The sequence below is a fragment of the Natator depressus genome, chromosome 9 (genome assembly GCF_965152275.1).
Source record: "Natator depressus isolate rNatDep1 chromosome 9, rNatDep2.hap1, whole genome shotgun sequence".
In the NCBI taxonomy this organism is placed as follows: domain Eukaryota; kingdom Metazoa; phylum Chordata; order Testudines; family Cheloniidae; genus Natator; species Natator depressus.
Window position 1 is genome coordinate 100,553,586 of NC_134242.1, and position 27,419 is coordinate 100,581,004.

General features: G+C 45.7%; 1 long non-coding RNA gene and 1 other non-coding gene across 2 annotated transcripts; both read right to left on the reverse strand.

The window, feature by feature from the left end:
* Positions 1-27,419, reverse strand: LOC141993290 (uncharacterized). The gene is made up of 8 exons (XR_012640810.1): positions 24,729-27,419; positions 23,606-23,699; positions 13,897-14,023; positions 9,359-9,590; positions 9,181-9,266; positions 8,326-8,412; positions 2,268-2,413; positions 1-488 (listed from the first exon to the last, which is right to left on the reverse strand). It is a non-coding gene; the product is annotated as an uncharacterized LOC141993290 (long non-coding RNA).
* LOC141994273 (U6 spliceosomal RNA) lies at positions 15,703-15,805 on the reverse strand. Its single transcript, XR_012641064.1, has one exon. It is a non-coding gene; the product is annotated as a U6 spliceosomal RNA (small nuclear RNA).

Consider the following 27,419-nt stretch of genomic DNA (forward strand, 5'->3'; position numbering starts at 1 on the left):
GTCAAACTAGTCAGACCCCAAGGCCAGAGTAGCTGCCAGAACTGTGCTCCCACCAGCAGAGAGAATGCGGCAGTCACGGCAGAGCCAGATGTAATGCTGTCGTTGCTGGTTTAATTTAATTAGCGCACACCCAGAGATGCTGTGGCAGAGACTCCTCTTATTCCAGGGGCCTTTCCTGGAAGCACTTTCTGCTGCTTATTCGGCAGCACTTTCAGTTGCCAGGAGGACACAATCACCCATTCCAACAGCCTATTCAGAGCTGGGGATGCTGAGAACAGGATGTTCCCCCCACAGGACCGTGGTGGCTGGACTTGCAGTACTGCACACACGCTCCAGGCATTTCCTTTTCTCCTGAATGTTACAATTTCCTTGTGACATCAGAATGGTTTTATTCCTACTAGTGGTTCTTCTAGCTGCCTCTCTCCTGGTGCTGACTGTACTGCTGACTTGCCATCCAGATGCACAACTCCTGGGATAAGCTTTGTCTTCTGTTAAAAACAAAACAAACCACCAATCTGTTCTGAACTAATCAGCTTTGTGCCCAGAACGGGGTTTATGTTTCAGAGGAAACATAGTTCAGCACTAAAGTGACAACTATTTCTCTGCACTATTAAAAAAAAGTGTTGGAAATTTTTGCTTTGTAACACAAAGACCTGCTTGTCCTATTCCTAGCAGGCTGTGAAAGAATTTTCTTTATAGGGTTAGAGACTAAATCTCAGTTTCCTATTATGATGCAGTAAGGTAAAGACGATCTCAGCAAGGTTTATTGTGCTTATCGAGGCATTTAAAATTGAAGACTGTTTAACTGGTCAGCTCTAGCACTATTCCTGTCTCTTCAGTGTACAAGGCTCCCTTGCTTTGTAAATTATTTTCTGGTTATAGCAACTATTGGAAACATAACAAAACACAACTTTATAAAAGAAACCTGTCAACATTTTCCCCCATAAACTAAGATCCCTGTAAGCTGTGTGGCCATGCAGCAGTCGATTTAGCTCCACGCAGAAGAGAAAGGTGCAGACTTGTTGGGATCCCTGGAATTTTGGCACAGGCTAAACCAAGCTTTTGAAAAAAAATTGTTCAAAACATGCCTTCAGAAACAGGAGGATACAGGAGAAAAAAAGAAACAGGCCGCTCTGCAGGTGCCGCCAGCTCTCCCCTCTGACCAACACCCCCGCCCTTCTGCGGCTGCTAAAGGAGACAGGGGAACACTGGCCAGCCAGCCAGTCCCTGTGCTCCCCCAAGACCACCTTCGCTGAAACGTAATCTGGCCCCTCCCTGTTTAGAGTGACCATACGTCCCGTTTTGGCCAGGACAATCCCTTTCTTAAGCCCTGTCCCGATTTTTTTCTCAAAAGGAGGCATTTGTCCTGTTTGCTCTGGCTGACTTGCGGCAAGAGCAAACGGGACAAACGCCCACTTCTGTCAAAAAAGTGGGGTGCGGTGCAGAAGAACATGGAGGGGCAAGTGGAGATGCCCGCCCTCCACACCACAGCGGGGGAGGCAGAGAGCTGGGAGGGGAAGCAGCGTTCCAGCATGGAAGGGGGGGGCAGCAGGGTTCCAGCGAGGGGCCCGACAGCCTCCTGAACCCACCCACCCCCCCGCAGGGTTCCAGCGAGGGGCCCCCCGAGAGCCTCCTGAACCCACCCACCCCCCCGCAGGGTTCCAGCGAGGGGCCCCCCGAGAGCCTCCTGAGCCCACCCCCTCCCCCGCAGGATTCCAGCGAGGGGCCCCGAGAGCCTCCTGAGGCCCCCCCCCGCAGGGTCCCAGCGAGGGGCCCCGACAGCCTCCTGAACCCACCCCCCCCCGCAGGGTTCCATCCAGCGAGGGGCCCAACAGCCTCCTGAACTCACCCACCCCCCCGCAGGGTCCCAGCGAGGGGCCCCAACAGCCTCCTGAGGCCCCCCCCCGCAGGGTTCCAGCGAGGGGCCCCGACAGCCTCCTGAGGGTTCCCTCCCCACAGGGTTCTAGCCACAGGCAACAGTCTAGCACGGGGGGGGACCTCGAGCGAGGGGCTGGAAGTGTCCCATTTTCCCTTTGGGAAATATGGTCACCCTATCACTGTTGCTCTCTGCTCCACAGCTGCCATGAGGAGGGCACCTGGCAGAAGGCTGCAGGACAGGGGTCATAAGTAAATGATTACTACAGTCTCTCTGGGAAAGCGGTAATTTTGTGTAACTGTACATTGGCAGAGGGGTAAAAGGACAGAGAACGATCAGTCTCATCAAATCAGGCACGTCATTGGCCCAAGGAACCACAGGATCTCCTCACCATCACCTTGGCTTCCATCTTCCCCCTACTCCGTGCAACATCCATTCGTTCCATCTCCTCTCCATTAGGCTGTCAGCTCTCTGGGACGTGTTCGTCCAGCATTCGGCACAAAGTGTTCCCAGCCTCAGGGAGGCTGCTGGGCTCCACTGCAACACAGGGAAATAATCCAGGAGGAAAATGTTGAAATAAATACTTTGAGAGTCGGTTTTAGTGCCCATAGAGTGCAGAGAAGGCCCTGCTAGGATCTCCTATGTCGGGGCATTTCCACCTCTTGCTAAGCAAAGCAGATAGTATCTCCCAAGTATTAAGAGTTCATTACTGAGCTCTGCTTGGGACATGAGAATACCGGGAACAGAAGGTTCCTTCCCCTCCTCATATGGCCATCTGCCTGTGGCTTGATCAAATCCATGGAAAGGCAAAAACAATAATACTTAGCATTTTATATCATATTTCACCTAAACAGCCCAAAGTGGCTTGCAAACATTGATTCATTAAACCTCACCATTAAGCCCCTGTCTGGAAGGCAAATGTCTTCACCTCTAATTTACACAGAGGGAGACATGGAGTGATTATGCCACTTGTCCTCTGTTTCACAGCAGACCAGACCAAAGAACAGAACTCAGGAGTCCCAGTTCTCAGTCCCCTATTCTAGCCACTAGTTCACACTTCTAGGTGAAGTGTGAACTAGTTTAGTCTCCTCAAGGAAGCCAGTGTCATACTTTGAAAAACACTGGCCTAAGGTTTTATAAAGTCTGTAGAGATTATTTATTTTCAACATCATCTTCTGTGTCAGTGGATACCAGCCTCGATGATTATGGCATCAGCTGATTGTGAACACCCTGAAGATGCTCTCATTGGCCTAAGACAAAAAACTCGTAGCCTGGCTCTCCCAGGCAACCAAACAAGGTGAAGCAATCAAAAGCACACATGACCTTCCACGCTGAGAATTCACTTATGCAAACAGCAAACCAGTGAATTACAAAAGTCAATATGACAGATTGGACTGTCACTTTTGCTTGATCAATCAGAATGTACAAGATAATGTTAAAATAAAGAATGAAACACATGCAAAAAAGATTACTTCACTCTGCTGCTTAGCACATTTGATAGGCTCCCCTACTGAGCAAACAGATTTTCTCAAGGTCAGAGGAATGCTAGGGCAGACAGGCTTTCTCTGCTTTAAGTGACTGCTGCTTTTCTGATATGCAGGCTCTTGGGAAACAAGCTCTGCCATCTTTAATGGCATTCTTTTTAAATTGCCATATTGAGCTCACTAGTGTAAAGCAAAAGGATGTATCTAGGGCAGTTATTTTTATACAGCGAAGATCTGAATGAATCTAGCCATCATTGCTGACAATGCTTCTGCAGTTGCTTGTTTCTAATATTTAGATGGTACTTTGGATGTTCCAGTTGTCAGCAGCCAAGTTCTCCCCCCAATTACACCTTCTGCAACCCTATTGACCCAGGTGGTTGCAGTGTGCATGAAGGCAGAATTGGTCCCTTGTTCTTTCGAGTATGAAATATCTGACATTTCACATTCAGCTTTGCAATACTGCAATGTTTGTAGAGAACCTTGAGATCCTTGGGGGAAGTGGGAAGGTGCTATATAGTAATACTTTGCACCTCAGGAATCTAAGGTATATGGACTAACCTTCCCCCTACCAGAAGTTGGCATGCTCCAGAACTCTTCGTCCATGGAGAGTTACTAGCAGATTTTATACAAGGGCAAAGCATGGTGCAGGAGATGGGGGTCATCTGGCTTTTCAACCTTGTACCACCTTCAGCAAGATAATTCCCACCAGAAAGGTGACAGGTATTAGATACAGTATTTGGAAAAGAATTCTAACTTTAAAATTATTAAATACTGGCTGGGATCACAGGGCCTTTTCTACTTCTTCCCTCAATTATTAATAGTAAAACCTTCATAATCCTTGGATGATGGCTCCAAAAGATGGGGAATTTTAACACTGTTAGCTCTGCATTGGATGTGGATATGTAAGAACCCACCAGAGTCATAGTATATTCCTATGCAACTCTCGAAGGGCTTGTCTGCACTTGAATTTTTAGTCATGTTTTGATATGTTACACAACATTATTGTAAATTATAGTGCAGACAGTATACAGGCCTTTAGCAGTTTAGGGTGAAACAACTAGCAACCAAGGTTTGTTTAGTGTCTATAATAGGATTTATAATCCTGTAAATTCACGTGTCAAGACACAACAAAGAATTCAAGTGCAGACAAACCCAACTGTCTGTCCAGACAGCCTGGAGACAGGAAAACTCTACAGTATTGGTGAGAGAACAGTACTTGGGCCTGAGTGAGGATTTTACAGCAACTACCCCGCTCACACACTTCTCTTGAGCTTTGAGGACGTATCCTCCAGGAGAAGCATGAAGGAGTTTGCTATCCAACCCCATACAGCAGCTACCATTGTAAAGTCAGTGGTTCCCTACATTCCAGAACACGACATGGAAGTAGGGACAGCATGGTTGTGGCTAGAAGACACTTGTTTTTTAATGGCTTCTAGTTGCCTGGCTTTGCATGTCATTAGAAGTGAGTTGTTTGGTAACATAAAATAAATGGCTGGTCCCACTCAGGGCCTGGAGTAATAGCTTTATTATAGGTAGTTATTTCTGCCAAGCCACTTCCAGTATTTAGTAAAACAACCTGCAGGGACTGCAGTGTGTGTCATCGTGTGTGAGGCACTAGTGTCACAGTGGTAATCGAACACTAGTCTTTGCACAGTGAAATGAAAATACTGGTTGTTTCCTTCTGAAAGCCATTGGATATTCTCCAGTGCAGTTAGTATCTCGCTGGTAACCTCACAGCAAGTAGAAAATATATAGGAACTTTAGATGTTAAATTCAAACCAATTCAACAGAAGATTACTACATGTAGATTTTGGCTGCTATCACAGTTTGAGTATTACTCTTACTTGCAGCATTCTGCTTGACCAAAGATGTAGAGAACATCTCTGAACAAGACACAGAAACCACTCCTCATCCCAGCAGCTGCAGGTGCTGAATGGATTATTTTCAAGTGGAATTCTGCAACAAATTAAACATGAGAGTGGAGGTATCGCAGCATTACCAAGCTGGCACATTCAGAGATAACACACTGCGTGCGGGAGATCTGAACAGAAGGGAGATGCACCTTTGTTTTTAAATGGAGAGATGGGCCAAATTGAGATACAATGTAACACCACTGATGTCAATGGAGTTACACTGGGAATTAGTGTAGTCGAATGAGGTTTTGAGAATTATCTTTTAACTGTTCTCTGGAGAACACATGTGGCTCTAATTCATTGCTGCACTATAGAAATAACACCTTGTGAAGTGAACCCAGGACCCGCGAGCCCTCTAAGGAAAGCTGCAGTAGTGCCCAGCATATAAGTGAGGCCCTGGCCAAGGCAGTAAATAAGACCATTGCCTTCTCCATGCCCTGGAGTGGAGCCCAGCGGCATTTTCTTTGTAATATACCAACAAACTCCACTGTACTTCGGAGTTTAAGGCTGCCAGATAAGGGCTGCATGAATAGTTGCTATGCTATAATAAAACAATGCTACAGACTTCATAAAATACTGTAGAATTTGGTTAAAATGTAACAGTCTTTTTTCCTTTTGAGGAAGACCATTCAATTGCATTAACCACAAGACCATTCTCTCTCTTCCTGCAATGCACTGCCTTACTCACTATATACCTTCCATACCCCATTTCCATGTGTAGGTGGTGGAGTCCCCATGGTGTGTCAGAGGTTGGTCCTGGCTGGTACCACCAGACCAGGAGACCTCCTGGACTACGATTGGAGGGGCTAGGTGACCCCGTGGCATTTAGCTAGTGCATGAAGCGGTCCAAATCACTCATCCCCTGTCATATGCTCCAGGGGGTGAAGGTAGCCTTGACTCCTGCTTCTCTCTCTTTCCTTGAGGGTGCTCCCTGCCCACTTTTCACTCCTGCCCCTTGAGCCTCCCAAGCTGCCCCTAACATGCCATCTGAGCCAGCTGCACAATATCTAGCCAGTATACCTCCAAACTGCACCAAGAAACATCTGTATGTACTTGTGTTACATAAAATCATAGAACTGGAAGGGAACTCGAGAGGTCATCTAGTCCAGTCCCCTGCACTCAAGGCAGGACTGAGTATTATCTAGACCATCCCTGACAGGTGTTTGTCCAACCTGCTCTTAAAAATCCCCAGTGATGGAGATTCCACCACCTCCCTAGGCAATTTATTCCAGTGCTTATTCACTCTGACAGTTACAAAGTTTTTCCTAATGTCCAACCTAAACTGTCCTTGCTACAATTTAAGCCCATTGCTTCTTGTCCTAGCCTCAGAGGTTAAGAAAAACAATTCACCTCCCTCCTCCTTGTAACAACCTTTTATGTACTTGAAAATTGTTATCATGTCCCTGCTCAGTCTTCTCTTTTCCAGACTAAACAAACTCAGTTCTTTCAATCTTCCCTCATAGGGCATGTTTTCTAGACCTTTAATCATCTTTGTTGCTCTTCTCTGGACTTTCTCCAATTTCGCCACATCTTTCCTGAAATGTGGTGCCCAGAACTGGACACAATACTCCAGTTGAGGCCTAATCAGCACGGAGTGGAGCGTAAGAATTACTTCTCGTGTCTTGCTTACAACAGTCCTGCTAATACATCCCAGAATGATGTTTGCTTTTTTTGCAACAGTGTTACACTATTGACTCATATTTAGCTTCTGATCCACTATGACCCCCAGATCCCTTTCCGCAGTACTCCTTCCTAGGCAGTCATTTCCCATTTTGTATGTGTGCAACTGATTGTTCCTTCCTAAGTCGAGTACTTTGCATTTGTCCTTATTAATTTCATCCTATTTACTTCAGACCATTTCTCCAGTTTGTCCAGATCATTTTGAATTTTAATCCTATCTTCCAAAGCACTTGCAACCCCTCCCAGCTTTGTATCATCCGCAAACTTTATAAGTGTACTCTCTATGCCATTATCTAAATCACCGATTAAGATATTGATCAGAACCGGACCCAGAACTGATCCCTGCGGGACCCTACTCGTTATGCCCTTCCAGCATGACCATGAACCACTGATAACTACTCTCTGAGAATGATTTTCCAACCAGTTATGCACCCACCTTATAGTAGCTCCATCTAGGTTGTATTTCCCTAGTTTGTTTATGAGAAGGTCATGCGAGACAGTATCAAAAGCCTTACTAAACTCAAGATATACCACATTTATCTTTCTTTTTTTTTTCTCCCCCCCCCCCCCACCCCTTACCCTGTCAAGAAAAGCTATCAGGTTGGTTTGACACAATTTGTTCTTGACAGATCCATGATGACTGTTATTTATCACCTTATTATCTTCTATTCTATTTACTTCCTTGCCCTCATGTCCCACCTGATAACCAACCAGTGGGACTTGCAGCCGCCTGAGGAGGGCAAGGAACCTGATGGAGCAGCCTACACTCCACTCTGGTCCTATGGCCCACCAGGGATATTAGTTGTCGCCTCCTACACGGAGTGGTGGGCACGGGCATGTAGCCGGCACGGTTCATGAACTCCTCTGACACCTCCCCTTTTGCAGCAAGAGGGAGACCCTGATGCACATCTACATAGAGTTCATCAGCTTGTAGCCCATCTTCCAGCTCCTCCAGAGCCTCTTACTGAAGTTCTGGCTGTGCTTCTCCCCTCACCTCCTTATTTTTGCACACCCCATCCATGGCCCCACTAAGTTGAGAGACCAAGACAGCCATCCATCATTCCAGGAGGACGAAGCTCTGACTGTGGGATCTATTTCCTGTGCCTTATCCAATCACAACTTGGAGCAGAGTTCTTCTGGGCAGCAGCCACTGGCCCCCAGCATGCCTTTCAGGAGTAGTGGGCGCTCTTGGGGTGGTTTCTGATTGATCCCTGATTCCCCACCTCTGACCCCACACCTTTTTTTTCATTTGTCGTCCCCAGAAATCAATTGTAGCCTGGACTTAGTGGTTCTTGCCCCTTAATTGAAGGGGTATGCGTTAGTTATGGACAGGCCTAGACCACCCTGCCCCAGTACTACAAAGAGTACACACCTTCCAACTTTTGCAACAGCCTCCTTCAGTACACAACTCTGATTCATCCTTATAGCAGGTCCTTCTTGTGCTCTCACAAGTTTCTGCCTGAACAGATAAAGTTTGGCAAAGTTATAAGCAACTGAAAACAAGGTCTATTAATGGGAAGTGTCAGGCAACCTTACCAGCCCCATCTATAACTGAAATAGCATCTATTTGTCTTTTTGTTTCCAAATTCTAAAGAGAAAAGTGGTGCAAACAACCAATGCTCTCAGGTCATTGCTGAGAGACACAGCCTGCCCTTCTAGGAAGAATGCCCCAGACCAGTGGTTCCCAAACTTATTTGGTCATGCTCCCCCACTCCTTACCTCGTCCTCCCCCCCAGAAGCCACAATTGGGAGCGGGCCCGCAGCCAGGGGCTGGGCCAGAACAACGGCAGCTGGGGCCAGGAGCTGGTGGCCAGGAGCCGGGCCAGACCTGTGGCTGGGGGCAGGGCCAGAGCAGAGCTGGGGGCATCATGGGGCTGGGTGGTGCTCCCTCCCATGGGAGTTGGCCTGAGCCCCACCGCGCTCCCCTGAATGTTCCTCTGCACCCCCCGGGGGGCACACCCCTCCATTTGGGGACCACTACCCTAGACTGAGTAGGTCTCAGATGGACTGTGGTGACTCTCATACCTTCTGCACCCAGGGAGAATGAAGGTAACAAGTCCTTGAACTGAGTTGTACAGATGTAGGGGTTCATTCTTGTCTTTTACACCAACAAACTCATTGCATTAGACGACATTACTGATGATTCACACCAGTACTTGGGCAATCCCTCAGTCCGTCTACATTAGAAGTATCACTGATTTTGCATTCCCTAATACTTGGTGCTTACCTTGTGCATTATTCTTGATTTGGCTGTGACTAGTTGTGACCAGGGTCCTAGTGGGGAGCCAGCTGTGGTCACTCAATTAGGATAACCTGCAAAGAATGGGGCAGACAATCCCCATAAAGCTGCTGGATATTCCAATATTTAGATTCACCAAGCCAGCATAAAACAGCTTCTTTATTACCTTACTGGTTACTCAGAAGTCCAAACAACACAGTTCCCTTAAAGTGATCCAGCCTCAGGCCTTAGCTTCCAGTTCCTGCAATCGAATATGTGTCATTTTTTGTTCATGTTCAAAACACAGGTGTTCTCATTCAGCAGCTTCTCCTTCCATATCAGCTGTGTTTTGCTTTTGTTCAAGTTCTAGCTGCTGGTTTCTCACTGCGAGCATTTTCGCTGGGTCTGCTTCCTTATCACTAAAAGAAAAGGAGGACTTGCGGCACCTTAGAGACTAACCAATTTATTTGAGCATGAGCTTTCGTGAGCTACAGCTCACTTCATCGGATGCATACTGTGGAAACTGCAGAAGACATTATATACCCAGAGACCATGAAACAATACCTCCTCCCACCCCACTCTCCTGCTGGTAATAGCTTATCTAAAGTGATCACTCTCCTTACAATGTGTATGATAATCAAGGTGGGCCATTTCCAGCACAAATCCAGGTTTTCTCACCCTCCGCCCCCCCACACACAAACTCACTCTCCTGCTGGTAATAGCCCATCCAAAGTGACCACTCTCTTTACAATGTGTATGAAAATCAAGGTGGGCCATTTCCAGCACAAATCCAGGTTTTCTCACCACCCCCCCACCCCCCCAAAAAAACCACACACACACAAACTCACTCTCCTGCTGGTAATAGCTCATCCAAAGTGACCACTCTCCCTACAATGTGCATGATAACCTGGATTTGTGCTGGAAATGGCCCACCTTGATTATCATGCACATTGTAGGGAGAGTGGTCACTTTGGATGAGCTATTACCAGCAGGAGAGTGAGTTTGTGTGGTGGGGGGGGGGGGAGAAAACCTGGATTTGTGCTGGAAATGGCCCACCTTGATTTTCTCCCCCCCCCCACCACACAAACTCACTCTCCTGCTGGTAATAGCTCATCCAAACTGACCACTCTCCTTACAATGTGTATGATAAGCAAGGTGGGCCATTTCCAGCATAAATCCAAGTTTAACCAGAACGTCGGGGGGGGGTAGGAAAAAACAAGGGGAAATAGGCTACCTTGCATAATGACTTAGCCACTCCCAGTCTCTATTTAAGCCTAAATTAATAGTATCCAATTTGCAAATGAATTCCAATTCAGCAGTTTCTCACTGGCGTCTGGATTTGAAGTTTTTTTGTTGTAAGATAGCGACCTTCATGTCTGTAATTGCATGACTAGAGAGATTGAAGTGTTCTCCGACTGGTTTATGAATGTTATAATTCTTGACATCTGATTTGTGTCCATTTATTCTTTTACGTAGTGACTGTCCAGTTTGACCAATGTACATGGCAGAGGGGCATTGCTGGCACATGATGGCATATATCACATTGGTGGATGTACAGGTGAACGAGCCTCTGATAGTGTGGCTGATGTTATTAGGCCCTGTGATGGTGTCCCTGAATAGATATGTGGGCACAGTTCCTTATCACAATTCCTTATCACTGGCAATTAACAGATTTTTCAGTTCCTGCTCTGGGGCCTTTTGCTTAAAATACAAACCTCTCTGTAAGCACAATTCTTCCAGGCTTTTTCTGTCAGGATCTTGATCATGGGTCACTCACTTTAACTGATTTTTAATCCTTAAACTCTCCATTATCAAAATTAAATTTTGACAAGCGTGTGGTTCTGATCCAAAACCCAATTAACCTGTGGTAATGTGTATCCTGCCGACTACACCACTGTGACTGGGGTCCTAGTTGGGGCCAGCTGTGGTCACTCAATTAGGGTGAACTGCAAAGAATTAGGCAAACAATCCCCATAAAGCTGGTAGATATTCCAATACTTAGATTCACCAAGACAGCATAAAAGAGTTTCTTTCTTGCCTTACTGGTTACTCAGAAGTCCAAACAACACAGTTCCCTTAAAGTGATCCAGCCTCAGGCCTCCATCCAGGTACTCACGTCAAATATGATGAAAATTTCTGTAAATCTTATTTCATCATATAAAAGAAAAAGTTTTACCAATCCCAAAGGATCAGACACATTACCTTCCAGGTTAAAGAATGTTTCAGATCTTACTCAAATACGTGCTACAGCCAATTCTTATTAACTAAACTAAAATTAATTAAAAAACAAAAGAGAGAGAGTATGGTTAAAAAAATCAATTTACATACAGACATGAGCTCAATTCATTGAGGTACAGATTCATAGCAGAGATGGTGACCTTTGTAGTTGCAAAGAGATCTTTCAGAAATAGTGCATAGTTTATAGTCCAATGTTCAAATATCATATTCAGGGCATACCAGCATAACTGGGACCTCAGTCTTGTGACTCAAACTTCCCCTGATGAAGCCTAAACAGATCTAAGATGACAGACTCAGGACCCAAGGATCTTCTATACAATTTCATGTCTTTTTGACAGGTTGGAGTTTCTTGGGGAACAAAAGGTAATTAGCATGACTTTGAAGGCAGTCCACTGCCGGTACTTAGCTATAGAATTAACATAAGGCCATTTGCTTCTTCCTCCACCATTCACAGATTATTTGCTGTACATTTCAAAGAGAGATGAATACAGAGATATCCTGTGTTTACAATTCATTTAAAAGCTAGGATGTTCTTTTGACCTCTGAATTATCAGAATACAGCATAGACAGGGACTGTTGATTACATTGTCGACCCCACTCATACATATGTAAATACACAAAAACACAAACATTATCTCCCCACATGTCTTTTGAGGGTTATTTATTTTGCAGGGTGTTTAACCCTTTCCAACCATGCATCACAGTAATATATTTGGGGTTGTGTTTACTGGATACTTTAGATCAGACACACTGTTGTACTCTGCATTTCTTTAGACAAGAACCCTAAATTTAGGCCCAGACCCTCAGAGTTATTAGTCAGCTAACTCCCATTGAAATCAAAGGGAGTTAGACACCTAGATACCCAGGAGGTTCCTGGCCTCTGTCACTACATATTTCAAGTCAATAACCTCGGTGAACACAAATATTACTTTCTTCCATAATTATCTTTCAAGATAAGGTAAGGGAACGTCGCAGAGAATGGGCAGTCCAAAGCCAAGCTAAATGGAGAATTAGAGTGAACAGCTGATAAACCAGACAGACAGGGAGTGGGTGAGAGAATTCAAATATGGCTGAAAGCATGAAGTGAGGTAGAAATAGCTAATGTTATCAAAAAGATAACTGAAAAAAGGATTAAAGAGGGAAGTTAGTGGATAGAAGCTAATTTCTGCCTGTATTCAGAACCCAGACAATACAGCTGAGCTACTGTTGATGAGTACTCACTTACAGGGAAACAATGGTTTAATTTAAATGTATGCATGTAAGTAATTGCACAGGAGTCCACGCAGTTACCATGCGCCAGTACCACACTGACATTCACACACCCTTAACTTTTATTATTCAAAATTTTTGAAAGAGCAGCACAGAGATGTCTTCCTACCATTGCAGGTCAGCTCTGCTGTCCGAGGCCCCAGTGCAAGTTGAGAGTCGCTCACGGGCCTCAAACAGAGTGACTATGGGTTTACACTAGTCAGTGACCTCTTTATCTGGTTTTAGAATCTTACACTTCAAAATACTCAGTTGGAGCATACAGGGTCAACTCTGCTCAGAGAGAGAATGGAGAGAGGTAGAGTCAGGGTAAGAGTGCAGAGGCCCAGTGCAATGGAGTGGGGTGGGGAGAGAAGGTTACTGACTTCTCAGAAGGACAGGCCTCCAACAGAAGGTGGTTGGGACTCTCTGGACTGAGATGCACTTGTACTGTATTATTCAATATGGATAATTTTTTCTCTTTGTCAATTAAGTTTAATTCTATAACTGACAATCAACTTGGAATCAAGAGCCAACTTACAAAACTTTCCTCAGAGTACTGTTATTTGTCTGTAAAAATACTTTAATTTTATAAAAACATGCTAGAAGATTAATGGGTGTGTCTGTGTAAAACCGACAGACCCCAGTCATCGGCAGGTGGGATTGAACCTGGGACCTCTGGAGCTTAGTGTATAAGCCTCTACTGCATGAGCTAAAAGCCACGTCGCTCTTTGCTAAGGCTGTAGCAGATTCATTAATCTTTAAGTGGTCTCAGTACCACTTGAGAGGACAGAGCACCAGGAGGTGTGAGGGTTACATCTGCAGCAGGAATGTATCTGTACTATCAGGGTGCTAAATTCTGCTCTCAGCACACTCCCCCAATTCAGCATATCCACAGATATTGAACTGGTTGAATCTGCTGAGTTAATTACTAACATGCACAATTTCTAAGTACCATTATCCTATCCAGCTAGTGAGATTAATATTTTTCCAGTCTGATCAGTATCTAAGTTTTGTGCAATTGTCTCCAATGTCCCATTCATTCCAAAATATAAAGTGATTTGAAACTGTGACGCTCTATTTTATCCAAAGCAATTGTCCATATTTCTCGTGCTATAAGGTTACAAAGCAAAGTTTTGTCATTACCTAGAGCTACAGAAATACAGCTCTATTCCCAAATTGATAGGCTTCCCTGACTTTGATGGTGATGTTTAGAAAAACAAAACTTGTATTCATGCTTACCTGAAAATCTCTTCAGTTCAAGAAGCCAGGTGTGCAGCTACAGCAGAAACATTCAGTCTGCTTGCAGGTTTAAGGGCAAATTCAGAACTCTCAGGTGCTCCACCATCTCTCCAAGTTCCAGGACAGCCTATTATAATACATATCAATTGAAATTAAACTATATGTGTCAGTTCCAGAATAAATGAAGTTCTTTCTATGATGTACTCTCTTGGCGTTTGTATCCTATGTGGTCATCTGCTTTCTAAGGTGCCAGTCTTACAAATTACTCCACATTGGCTAAGGTCAGTGTCTGTGCAGAGCCCCTTTCACTTTAATGGAATCCACCGGTGCAGACAACCTTGCGGGCTAGGAGCCTAACTGGCTAAATTCAGTCATTTGCAGTTGGTCTCCCAGCTACCAGTGAGATTGTGCTGTGACAACTGCCAGAATCCAGCCCTCTACTGACACGTTCCCAGAGACAGCCTCAGGCTTAAAAAAGATAAAATGAATCTCCCCAGCAGAGATGTCCAGAGAGAAAACACCATCAGCTCCCCACACACATACACAGCACCAACTCCCCACTAACTCCCCACACCCGATTGGCTCCCCTCTAACCCTCCCCCCAGCTCCAAACCCCCCACAGTACATGGGCCAAGAGAACTCTGTAAAGTGTTCAGAGTAACAGCCGTGTTAGTCTGTATTCGCAAAAAGAAAAGGAGGACTTGTGGCACCTTAGAGACTAACCAATTTATTTGAGCAGAAGCTTTCGTGAAGTGAGCTGTAGCTCACGAAAGCTCATGCTCAAATAAACTGGTTAGTCTCTAAGGTGCCACAAGTCCTACTTTTCTTTCTGTAAAGTGTGAACATCCAGCATCAACAACACACATACAAACCATCAGCTCCTCTCCAACACCTCCCTGAGTTCCCCCACACGCCATCAGCTCCCCTCTAATGTCCCTCAACCCCCCACACCCCATCAGCTCCTCTCCAACACCCCCTCCCGAATCTCCCCCACCCCATCTGCTCCCCTCTAATGCCCCCGAAACCTCAAAACCCCACAGTACATGGGCCAAGAGAACACTGTAAAGTGTGAACATCCAGCATCAACCACACACAAACACACCCTCAGCTCCCTTCCAGTGCCCCCCAAACCTCCCCTGCACCCCATCAGCTCCCCTCCAATTCCCCCCAGAAACACACACCATCAGCTCTCCTCTAAAACAAGCCCTCAAACCTCCAACATCCCATGAGCTCCCCTCCAACACCCCCACACACATACACAGCATCAACTCCCCATTAATGCCCCCCAAACCCTTTCACAGACACTATCAGCTCCCCTTTAACCCCCCCACCACCACCATGAATTCACATCTGTGCTTCCCCTTCTGCAAGACTCAGAGCCCTTCCTCTTCTACCAGCTCAGACCTGGAGGGACCCACCTTACCACAGGACCCTCTGCTCTCCTTGTAGTCTGAGGACAGACAGACACTTTGCTCCCAAGATTAGCAGTTAAGTGTCCCCAAATAAGCACCGAGAGCCAGAAGAAACAGGCCCCAAATGCCAGAGTTGCTGATTACACAGCAGGGTTAGCAACATGTAAAGGGAAAACTAGAAATGCAGCTGACTGGCTACCAGTTCCCAAAAAACTCCTTGCACCTGTCATAGAATATCAGTGTTGGAAGGGACCTCATCTAGTCCAACCCCCTGCTCAAAGCAGGACCAATCCCCAATTTTTGCCCCAGATCCCTATATGGCCCCCTCAAGGATTGAGCTCACAACCCTGGGTTTAACAGGCCAATGCTCAAACCACTGAGCTATCTCTTCCCCCTAAATATGGAACGCTTCATGAATTTGTGTGTCATCCTTGCGCAGGGGCCATGCTAATCTTCTCTGTATCGTTCCAATTTTAGTATATGTGCTGCTGAAGCAAGTTCTGTGATAGTGCAGAACTCAGGAAGAGGTGCATAGACTTTATCACAAGACAGGCACCCTGGAGACTTATAGCATGCACGTTTAAACTAGCAGACTGGGACTAGAGAGCACAGGCAGAGATATGATTGTTTAGCACTTCCTAAGCCTTTTTAGTTACACTAACTAACCACCTGAACTCCCTTACCTAAAGGGCCTATTTGATTACTGATAAAGTCTTACATGGATATGAGAAACCTGCACTCCTTGCACAGAACAATTAGGAGAGAAAGGAGACAACGGAGATGGAAGAAGAGGGTGTATGTAGGGAAGGGGAAGTTTCAAGTCCAGTGATTTAAGTGCAGGCCTGTGACTCCAGACTTCACAAGTTTTAGCACTTTGAGATCTACTAAGGAAAAACATTCTCTAAGAACGCCTAACTCCACTGTGACCATACTGTTCTCTTTGACGATCAGCTCTTCCTCTCTGAAAAATGGGGATAAAAATACTATTACTCATTTACTGTACTAACCTACATACAAGTGCTCTAGTAAAGCTATTCCTTTCCTAACATCATCCTCACCATGCTGTTAGAGTCCCCTTTTATATAAATTTTCCCCAGCATGCCTTTGTGGGGGCTGGCCCCTTAAATTGGCACAAGCCAACAGCTGCAGGCTTGCAGGATAGATTTTGCAACTAGTAGTATTTCCTGGCTCTTTCAGCTGGTAAGTACCTACTATGATTTCCCCCTTTGCTTTGCTGTAGAAACTGGTTAGTTATCCTGCTTTCCTGTCTCATAGAAGTGCTGGCGCTCAGTTAGTTATACCTGTAAAGAGCTGTTAAAATGTAGCTAGTAATTAGGAAAGTCAAATGATAGGATCACCCTGAAAGGAACTCAAAGTTTACTTCAAAGTAAATGGGTGTGTCAGACTATGCTGGCAAAGCTCCTCCCCAAACAGTCTGCAGGGATTAGGAGGAAGGGTAGTGGCCCTATCTAGTAGTCCCTTATACTTAAACAATGGTAGTATGGCTGACTAGAACATCCTACAGGCCTTGGGGAGGATCTGCCTTGCCCTAGCAGAGTGTAAGGATACAGAGCTGGTCTGGGCGTGCTGCTGGTTCCCTGAAGATAACAAGGTACAGGTAATGGGGGTGGCTACTTTTTGAGGGCTCTGGTCTTCTCTCCCAGAGCTACAGAGCAGAGGAAAAACCATTGTTAGCATGGCGCGGCTGCCTGTGATGGAGAATGGTACTCCCAGAACAAGGAGTGTTGGTGCAACAGTCTGTACTGATATCCAAGCATCTCCGTTAAGGCACCTAGTTCTATGTTTGGGTGCTGAAATTGGCACTTGGGCACCACGATGCTAATGGGGGCGCTCAAGGTCAACGGCTGTCTCTGTGCCTTGTGATCTCTAGGCCCTGTGCTGCATGCTATGGCTAGAGCACTGCTATTTCTGTGAGTCTGTTAGTTCTTCATTGATGCTATAACTGAGATCATGGTTTACTAGGGTAGGCAGTGAGCTAAAGCCAGTGCATGGCAGAATTCTGAAATAGAAACTAGTAATAAAGAGAAGCTGGTTCACGTAGCAAATGGCTTTTCATTTCACAATATTCGTTAATGTGCTGACCTCGCAGCCAGCCTCCTACCAGCCACAGGAAAAAGTGTAATTCTGTGGTAACTATAACTCTGAGCACAAATTACAGGCCTGCAAACATCCTATTACACAGGTTTGTTTCAGTGCTAAAATAATGGTATATTTCAACAGTTGGCAACCAATAAAGTCTGAATGCCAAAGTCTTTTTAGCAGAAAGGTACATAGGGAAGGGGCAGATTGAAAAGAAAAAGGCTGCGCTGTTCCTGGAAAACTTCATTACCAGGCAGGGGTATCTTATGGGCCAATCTATCACTACTCTGAATGTGTTCAAATTCAGAGCCGATTAAGCTTGGTAGAACCTCAACATGCCTCTTTCAACAAATTACCTCTTGCTGGGCTAATTAGCCTTACTTAGGGCTTGTCTACATGAGGAAATTGACTCTCACAGCTAGAGTGAAATAACCCTAATAATTATTCTGCTATCACTATGCCAGTCAGTTTTCCCATGTAGGGAAGCCCAAAGAGAACTATGCGCTCTTCTAAATCAAAGTGAATTATAGTTCCATAATGTATCTTACCAGCATCTCTCTTGCCATATGAAATCTGCTTTTAATATGCTTGTTTCAAATCTCTTTATATTGAACACTTAATTGCTAATTATAAGTCCATTAGGAAATGGTGAACAATAAACACTTTTTTCAGTTCAAAAGTAGTCATAAACTCTTCACACAACAAATCATCATCTAAAAGAAAACAATCCTTGTGATCTTTTAGAACTCACCAGTGAACTCGGGCATGTGCTTCCTGCAAGAAAGACTTGAGCTTGGAGCTGCTTCTTTCCAGAGTCAAGCAGAAGGCTTCACTGCAGGGCTGTTTTGCACACTGCAAATACTCTTAAGAATAAAATGGTGGCTCCCTCATACATGTGCATTATGATAGCCTTTAATTACATGATCACATTATATGTCTTCCACAGGACTGCTGCCTCATTTAGCATACAGCATGGATAACTATTTAGTAATTCCTTGTGTGCTTTTGATGGTGCTTTCATCATAGTTTCTTAATTCATCACAAACACTGAATTTATCTTCACAACACCCTGTGAGATGAGTTGTTATCTCCATTTACATGCAGGGAACTGAGGCATGGATTAAAGACACTGTTTAAAAAATGCTAACTAATTTTGGGTGTCTCCTTCAAAAGCCAAAGGGCCTGAGTTCTTATTTTTGAGTATGTAATATTTTAAATGTTCAAAGCTTGAATTCCATTGACCTCAGTTATTGCTGAGCACTCACAACTATACTGACAATCAGACCCCAGGTATCTCATGCGGGACACCCAAATAATGGGGCACACAATTAGTGATCACTCGTGCAGTTTGATTTAAGAGACTTGCTCAGCATCACATAGAAACTCTGTGGCAGAGGCAGGAATAGAATCCAGTTTTCTAGGGCAGCATTCAATTGCCTTAACCATGAGAACTATCTTTTCTCTTCCTGTTGTCCTCAACCTCATTCACTTACACACCTTCCAACCTCTGCAACAAATGAGGCAGGGTCCTACAGAAAACAGCCTTCTTCACTACACAGCCCTGATTCATCCCCAGGGCAAGTCCAGCCTGTGTACTGAATGAGGCAGGTTCCTGAGGAAAATAGCATGTGATCGTGTAATTAAGGACTGTAACATAATGCATAAGCACAAGGGGGTTCAATTAGAGTTGCATGTGTATCCTTAATTCTGGCATTTCCTAACTTTTGAGTGGTTGGCTGTGTGATCTTAATGTTCGTTTAATATATTTTATTAACTCCTTAAATTTTAAAAAAACAAAACAAATTGCCATACAGAACTATATTGACCTTCCCCACGCAGATCATCATCAAGGTGCAGGTAATCATCAAGTTTCAGATCTTTGCCATCAGAACTAACTGTGTAACTGGTAGCAATAGAAGGCTGTTATCTACATGGACCTGCCAGTACAGGGGAATGAGATACATGCTTTGCCAGTGGATTTCACAGCTGTTTTGCTGACAGCAGAGGAATGAGGAGACTGGGGACTCCTGGGTTCAGTTCCAGGTTCTGTAGGGAAGCTACAGACCCTGTGTCCCCTAACTCCTGCCCTCTGCTGTTCTGCTCCTGCCCTTCCCCACCCACTTCTTCCTCCCTCCATCTTCTGTCCTCCTGACTCCTGTTCCTCTCCCCTCTGCATTCGAGTCAAGTCACTCCATTCCCTCCTTCCCCTCGTCATTGCCTGGGCCCAGCAGGTGGGCATTATCTCTCCTGTACTCCTCAATCTCCCTGCTCTCAGTTCTGGTGCCTGGCACCATGGTGGCCCCCAGCAACCAAGAGGAGCAATTGCAGGAAAAAGAGCCTGCACTTCAGGAAAGGACCATGCACTGTGGGGATGGCACATAAGAGCTGTGAGGGCACAGAGACTGCTTATGACGGACAGAATCTTCAGAGTATTTAGCTGCCAGGCTCTGAGCAAGTCTCTACTGGGCATTTGTGAACGGTGATCTTTCAGGGTTCTAACTTGGCCAAATTTGGGTGTATTGTCACAGGGATGACAAGTCACTTCCCTGACATCAGGGAGACCTCATCCTTCACCAAAGGCTCTTAGGCTGCCATAGGATAAGGGGGAAGGTCCTCTCATGGATCAGTAACTGGTTAAAAGACAGGAAACAAAGGTAGGGATAAATGGTCCATTTTTGGAATGGAGGGGTAAATAGTGGAGTCTTCTAGGGGTCTGTACTGGGACCTGTGCTGTTCAATATATTCATCAATGATCTGGAAAAAGGAGTAAACAGAGAGATGCCAAAGTTTGCAGATGATACAAACTACTCAAAATAGTTAAGTCCAAAGCAGACTGTGAAGAGTTACAAATGGATCTTACAGAACTGGGTGACTGGACAACAAAATGGCAGATGAAATTCAACGTTGAAAACAGCGAAGTGATGATGCACATCAGAAAACCATTCCCAACTATACATATAAAATGATGGGGAGTCTAAATCAGGGGTGGGCAAACCTTTTGGCTCAAAGGCCACATTGGGGTTGCAAAACAGTATGGAGGGCCAGGTAGGGAAGGCTGTGCCTCCCCAAACAGCCTGGCCCCTGGCCCCTGGCCCCTGCCCCCTATCTGCCCCCTGACTGTCCCACTCAAAACCCCCGACCCATCCACACCCCCCCGCTCCTTGTCCCCTGACCACCCCTAACTATCCCACCAGGACCCCACACTCTATCCAACTACCCTGCTCCCTGTCCCCTGACTGTCCCAACCCCTATCCACACCCCTGCCCCCTGAGACTTCCATGCCTATCCAACCCCCCCGCTCCCTGTCCCCTAACTGCCCCCCGGGACCTCACCCCCTATACAACCCCCAGCCTGTCTCCTGACTGCCCCCCCCCCCCGAACCTCTGCCCCATCCAAGCGCTCCCTGTCCCCTGACTACTCCCTGGGACTTCCTGCCCCTTATCCAAACCCCCTCCCCCCGCCCCCTTACCAGGCCGCTCAGAGCAGCAGGACAGGCTTATTTGAAATCCTGGGAGGTGGGCGGGCGCAAGCCACGCTGCCTGCATAGCTGCAGGGGAGGGGCTGGGGGCGAGCCTCCCCAATCGGGAGCTCAGGGGCTGGGCAGGACGGTCCCATGGGCCATAGTTTGCCCACCCCTGGTCTAAATTATCTGTTACCATTCAAGAAAGAGCTCTTGGAGTCATTGAACAGATGTTTTCAGAGAACTATCCACAATGTGCAGCAGCAGTCAAAAAAGCTAACAATGTTAGGAACCCTAAGGAAAGGGATAGCTAATAAGACAGTAAATATCATAATGCCACTAGATAAAATCTATGGTACGCCCACACCTTGAATACTGTTTGCAGTTCCAGTTATCACATCTCAAAAAGATAGATTTGAATTGGAAAAGATTCGGGGGGTGGGGGGAATATTATTAGAGGCATGGAACAGCATCCCTATATAGGAGAGATTAAAAAGACTGCAGCTGGTCATCTTAGAAAAGAAACAACTAAGGGAAGATATAATAGAGGTCTATAAAATCAAGACTGGTGTGGAGAAAGTGAATGAGGAAGTGTTCTCATGTTATGTGAAGGGATAAATAACTAGGGCATCACCTAATGAAATTAAGAGACAGCAGGCTTAAAACAAACGTAAGAAAGTACTTCTTCACATAGTGAAAAGTCAACCTGTAGAACTTTGTTTCAAAGGGATGTTGTGAAAGTCAAAAGTATAACTGGGTTCAAAAACAAATTAGAAAAGTCATGGAGGACAGGTCCATCAATGGCTATTAGCCAAGATGGTCAGGGTTGCAAACACATGCTCTGGGTGTCCCTAAGCCTCTGACTGCCAGAAGCTGGGGATGGATCATGTGATAACAGATCTGTTCTGTTTCAGAGTAGCTGCTGTGTTAGTCTGTATTCGCAAAAAGAAAAGGAGTACTTGTGGCACCTTAGAGACTAACCAATTTATTTGAGCATAAGCTTTCGTGAGCTACAGCTCACTTCATTGGATGCTCTTCTGATCATTCCCTTTGAAGCATCTGGCACTGGTCACTGTTGGAAAACAGGATACTGAGTTAGATGAACTCTGGTCTGACCCAGTATGGCCATTCTTATGTTAACCCCTGCAAAGTCTCTGCTCCAAAGAATGGAGGCACCAAGGCATCTCAATGAAATAATTGTCTGAATGTTAATGGATGGAAAAACATACTTCTCTTAATACTGGTCTTGGAAAAACCTGAAACATTTTAGCTGATGCTTCCCAAAACATTCACCCACAGGCCGATACCAGGCATGAAAAACTTCATCCCAAATAGTTTGGCAAATTTTTATAAGCAACTGAAAACAGGGTCTTATAATAATGGAAACATCAGGCACACTTAACTGTAGGCAGCTGTACTTACATCACCTATTCTAAATCTGCCAAATAAAGCACACAACCCCTCCCAGCACTCTCTTCGGGAAAATCTCCCACTGACTTCAGTGTTTATAAATCCGTTTAAGGTATCTGTGTATGAAAGGTCATATATACATGTAAGATCATTATCATTAAATAGCATGAGTCCTGACTTCATGACAATAACTGAAACTATTTTAAAACCTCTCAATCAAAACTTAACATGTTGCTGTGTCTAGGTGTAAAAATGCAGATATCAGGATATACAAGGTGTTTGTATCTGCAGTAATATGAGGATGACTGTCATAAACACTAATCCTTTCTCTAAATAAGTCTCTCTTGCTTTAGAGCTGAACTATTACAATAAAATTAATCAAAATAGTTTCCATTTGATAATGGAAAAACCCCACTATATAAAAAACATAGTTTGCCTCAGTCATTTAAGTTTCAATACAGAGTGTTTAAAACTAGATATTGGTCTTTCCCAGCTTCAAATCACATCTTAAACTAATTCAGTAATGTGTGCTAGTAATGAAAGCTTACATTAATGGATAATACTCCAAGGAAAATGCCCAATCCTATAAACAGCTATATATAATAGAAACAAGAGGCAGAATGAAATAGCACGCTGTTACTGTTACCATAAAAATGTGTTAAATGTATGTTGTAAATTGACTGGCTTAAGATCTAGCCAAGTTGATGAAGTAGGACTTGATTTCTCAGTGCATAATATAAATCTGGGGCTCACTCCAGCAAGGCTGAATATAACTCCTTGTCCCTGGCCATGGGATTTAAGCAACTCTAGCCAGCATTGTGATATACCAATATAAACCTCCATACCCACTCAGAATAAATCCCAGTGTGTCTTTTCTCTACTCCCATTAAAGTAACATATTGTGTATAGACAGAACTCCAGTTTCAGAACAAACAGCCACAGGAACAAGCAAAGCCACTGTGTCAAACCTTGCATCTCTTTCATTGCTAGCAATCCCCCTGGATTTCACTGGCAAATGAGAGCAGAATGTGTCTAACATGTACAAATCAGTCCCATGTACAGAATGGAGGGACCTGAAATTCGTTAGGTGATATTCATGCTGAAACAAATAATTTAAATGGAATTAACATACAACTATATAAGGACAGAACCCTACAGATGCTCTCTGCTGCATGCCATTCCAAAAGCAGCAACACGTTGTTATTGACTCCTAGTGCCTGAGGATCAGCTAGGCAAGTGCTTAAAATAAGGGCAAAAGCAAACTAAATAGCATTTGTGCTATACTGTCATTGACCTTCTTACATCAGAGATGGATTTGAATAATTACCCTGAAAGCCAGCAAAATGCACACAGTGTGGGGCTTCCTGAGTAGGGCTGGATTTCAGTGGTGTCCAGCTGTGAGTCTCAAGACTAAGAATCTCCTTTTAAGAAAAGAACAGATAGTTAAAGAACATACTTCAAAAGGAAGTGTTGTAACCGCTTAAAGACCATTACACATGAACACTGGTTGCACAGATATTCTGGTAGGCCATCATACATCCTTTCCAGTCAACAACCTCTGAACTGCATGCAAAATACCTCCAACTCTTGAGTTGGGGAGCATAAAAATAAGTACAACCAATTAAAACTACAGGCCAAACTCTGGCCTCCTGTAAGCATCCCGTCCCATCTGTGTCTCTCCTCCCCCACCCACATCACACACACACACACACACACACACACACACCCGATGCCAAAATATCACTCTTTACGTACTCTGAATTTAAAACCCTCTACAGAGCCCCGTTCCAGACCTGAATTCATGACCAACATAGGGAACAAGAAGCCCTGAAGGTCAGATCCACAAATAACTATAAAATCCTTAAACTTGTAGTTTGCCCCACCTCAGAGAGCTTATAGTCAATCTCTTTGGTATATATCTGTACAGTACCCTACATAATGGGGGCTAGGGCCTCTAAGCACTGCTGTGACACAAATCATGGGATCATGTAGTTAGACTGAATCATAATGCAAGTGCACAGGTAGCCTTCATTATGGTATTTCCTAAATTTTGTGTTTGACTTTGCAGCCTTAGTAATGTGTGGAAAGCGATGACTAAAGGGAAATATGATAGAAGTCTATAAAATCATGACTGGTGTGGAGAAAGTAAATAAGGAAGTGTTGTTTACTCCTTCTCACAAGAACTAGGGGTCACCAAATAAAATTAATAGGCAGCGCGTTTAAAACAAAGGGAAGTATTTCTTTCACCTAATGCACAGTCAACCTGTGGAACTCCCTGCCAGAAGATGTTGTGAAGGCCAAGACTATAACAGGGTTCAAAAAAGAATTAGATAAGTTCATGGAGGATAGGTCCATCAATGGCTATTAGCCAGGGTGGACAGGGATGGTGTCCCTCACCTCTGTTTGCCAGAAGCTGGGAATGGGCAACATGGGATGGATCACTTGATTACCTGTTCTGTTCATTCCCTCTGGGGCACCTGGCATTGGCCACTGTCGAAAGACAGGATAGTGGGCTAGATGGATCTTTGGTCTGACCCAGTATGGCCATTCTTATGTGTAATATCCTAGGCTTTCAAAAAAACAAACTGAATGAACTCTGTTTATTCAATCATATGGCATCATATGGACACTGATATGGCTCATTAGTAAGAGTTGCAATCTTTAGATCTACTTGAACTAATGGAGTAACTGACAGCAGTAGTAGGCTCTCCTCCTCAGTGGACCAGCACTAGAGGGAGATGAAACATTTTGTGAATGGGGTTCACAGATGTTTTCTCTCAGCAGAGGAAAGGTGAGACTCAAACCTTGGCCTCCATTCCCAGCTCTTCAGGGGACTGTGCTCTAGGGGGCAAAACTCTTCTGCCCATTCCCTCCACCCGAAAGTGTGACCTCTCTGCCCTGCTCTCTCTAACATGTCCCTGTCCTATCTCTTCTCCACCCTGGCTCATCTAACCCATCTCCTCACCTAGACAATCCCTGTCTCCACTCAACAGGTTTCTCATCCCAGTCTCCCTGCTCAGTTTGCACTGCTGCCCCCAGCTCCTTGTCCCAATCTCTGCACAGCCAGTCCCAGTTCCCCCAGGCTTCTCATCAGATCTTCCTCCTGTCCAACTGAGTCTCAGTCCCAGTTTCCTTCCCTGCCAGTCAGTCTTCCACCCAGTCGCCCCACACTTCCCCTTCCAAGCTTTGTCCATCCAGTCCCACCCCCATCCCAACTCCCAGTCTTTCCGTCCCTACCTTCCCACCAGCCACCAGTCCAGTGTCTTCCCCCCACCAGCTATTTGTCCTAATCTATTTCCTATTCCCCCTGCAATCCAGCTTCCCCTCGCCTCCATTTGAATCAAGCAGCTGCCTCCTCCATGCCACCTGGGCCCAGCAGGGGGGGCATTTAGTGCTTAGGAGAGAAGCTCTCTCTGCTCTCAGTTCAGGCCTCCAGACCCCAGCACAACCTGCAGCAGCTCAGAGCTGCAATTACAGGGAAAGTCCTACTAAGCCCCAGGCTGGAGTATGCCCAGTGCAGGCAAAATCTGTGAAGTCTCTAATGAGTATGTGTGAACTGCAACTGAGGGCACATCTATACTGGCAGAGTTACAGCACAGTTTCCACAGTGTGCATCCGATGAAGTGAGCTGTAGCTCACAAAAGCTCATGCTCAAATAAATTGGTTAGTCTCTAAGGTGCCACAAGTACTCCTTTTCTTTTAGCACAGTTACAGTGCCGCTCAGAGAGCGCTGAAGGAAAACCGCTGTTGTGTGTTCACACTGTCAGTTGCCTGCGCAATAGCGTGTTTGCACTTGCAGTGGTATTTGGAGCAGTGCACTCTGGGCAGCTATCCCACAGAGCATCTCTTTCTCTTCTGCCGCTAACTTGTGGGAAGCCAGAGGGGGTCGTGGGGCATCCTGGGTCCTGTCCCATTGACCTGTGATGCATTGCTTCGCATCCCAGCAATCCCTGTGCTTCTGTCCACATTTAGCACCATCTTTCAAAGGTTTGTGTACGGTGCACCCTGTCTCTTCGGGCTGCAGGAATGGATCCCGAACTGTTGACCAGTATGCTGTTCGCTCTGACCAACGTGTCCCGAGTGGCAGTGCAGTTATTCCTTAAACTACAAAGGCAGGAGGAGTACGACATTGATCTCACCACGCATAGTAGCTACAACACGAGCGTGCTTGTGGCATTCAGAGGTGCTGACCACAGTGGAACGCTGCATTTGGGCTCCGGAAGCAAGCACGGAGTGGTGGGATCACATCATGATGCACGTCTGGGATGAGGAGCAGTGGCTGCAGAACTTTCGGCTGAGGAAAGCCACATCCATGGCACTGTGTGATGAGCTCACCCCAGCCTTGCAGTGAAAGGACATAAGAATGAGAGCTGCCCTGCCGTTGGAGAAGCGTGTGGTGACTGCACTATGGAAGCTGGCTACTCCAAACTGCTACTGATTGGTTGCTAATCAGTTCGGAGTGGGCAAGTCTACCATTGGACTCATGCTGACGGAAGCGTGCAGGGCCATTAGTTGCATCCTGCTCTGAAATACTTTGCACAAATGGGCTTCCCTAAGTACGGAGGGGTGATAGATAGCATGCAGAGTCCAATTCTGGCACCAGCCCACCTAGGCACTGAGTACATTAATTGGAAGGCGTATTTCTCTGTGGTTCTCCAGGAGCTTGTGGATCACCATGGGTGTTTCACAGACATTAATGCAGGCTGGTTTGGAAAGGTGCATGACGCACGCATCTTTCAGAACACTGGCCTGTTCAGGAAGCTGCAAGCAGGGACTTTCTGGCCAGACCAGAAGATCACCGTAGGGGAAGTCGAAATGCCCGCTGTGAGCCTGGGAGACTCCGCCTACCCGTCCATGCCACGGCTTATGAAGCCAGGCACAGGCACCTTGACCGCAGCAAGGAGCAGTCCAACAGCAGGCTGAGCTGGTGCAGAATGACTGCGGCGTGTGCTTTCGGCTGTTTAAAAGCCCGCTGGCGCTGCCCGCAGGGGCGGCTGGACCTGGCCGACGACCCTAGTCCCAGGCTTATAGCCGGGCTGGCGCTCCACGGGGTGTGTGGCGGGAGGGCGAAAGCTTCACCGGGGGCTGGAGGCGGCGCAGCTGGAGGCCAGGGCTCTGAGCGGGGCCCCAGGGAGCAGCGA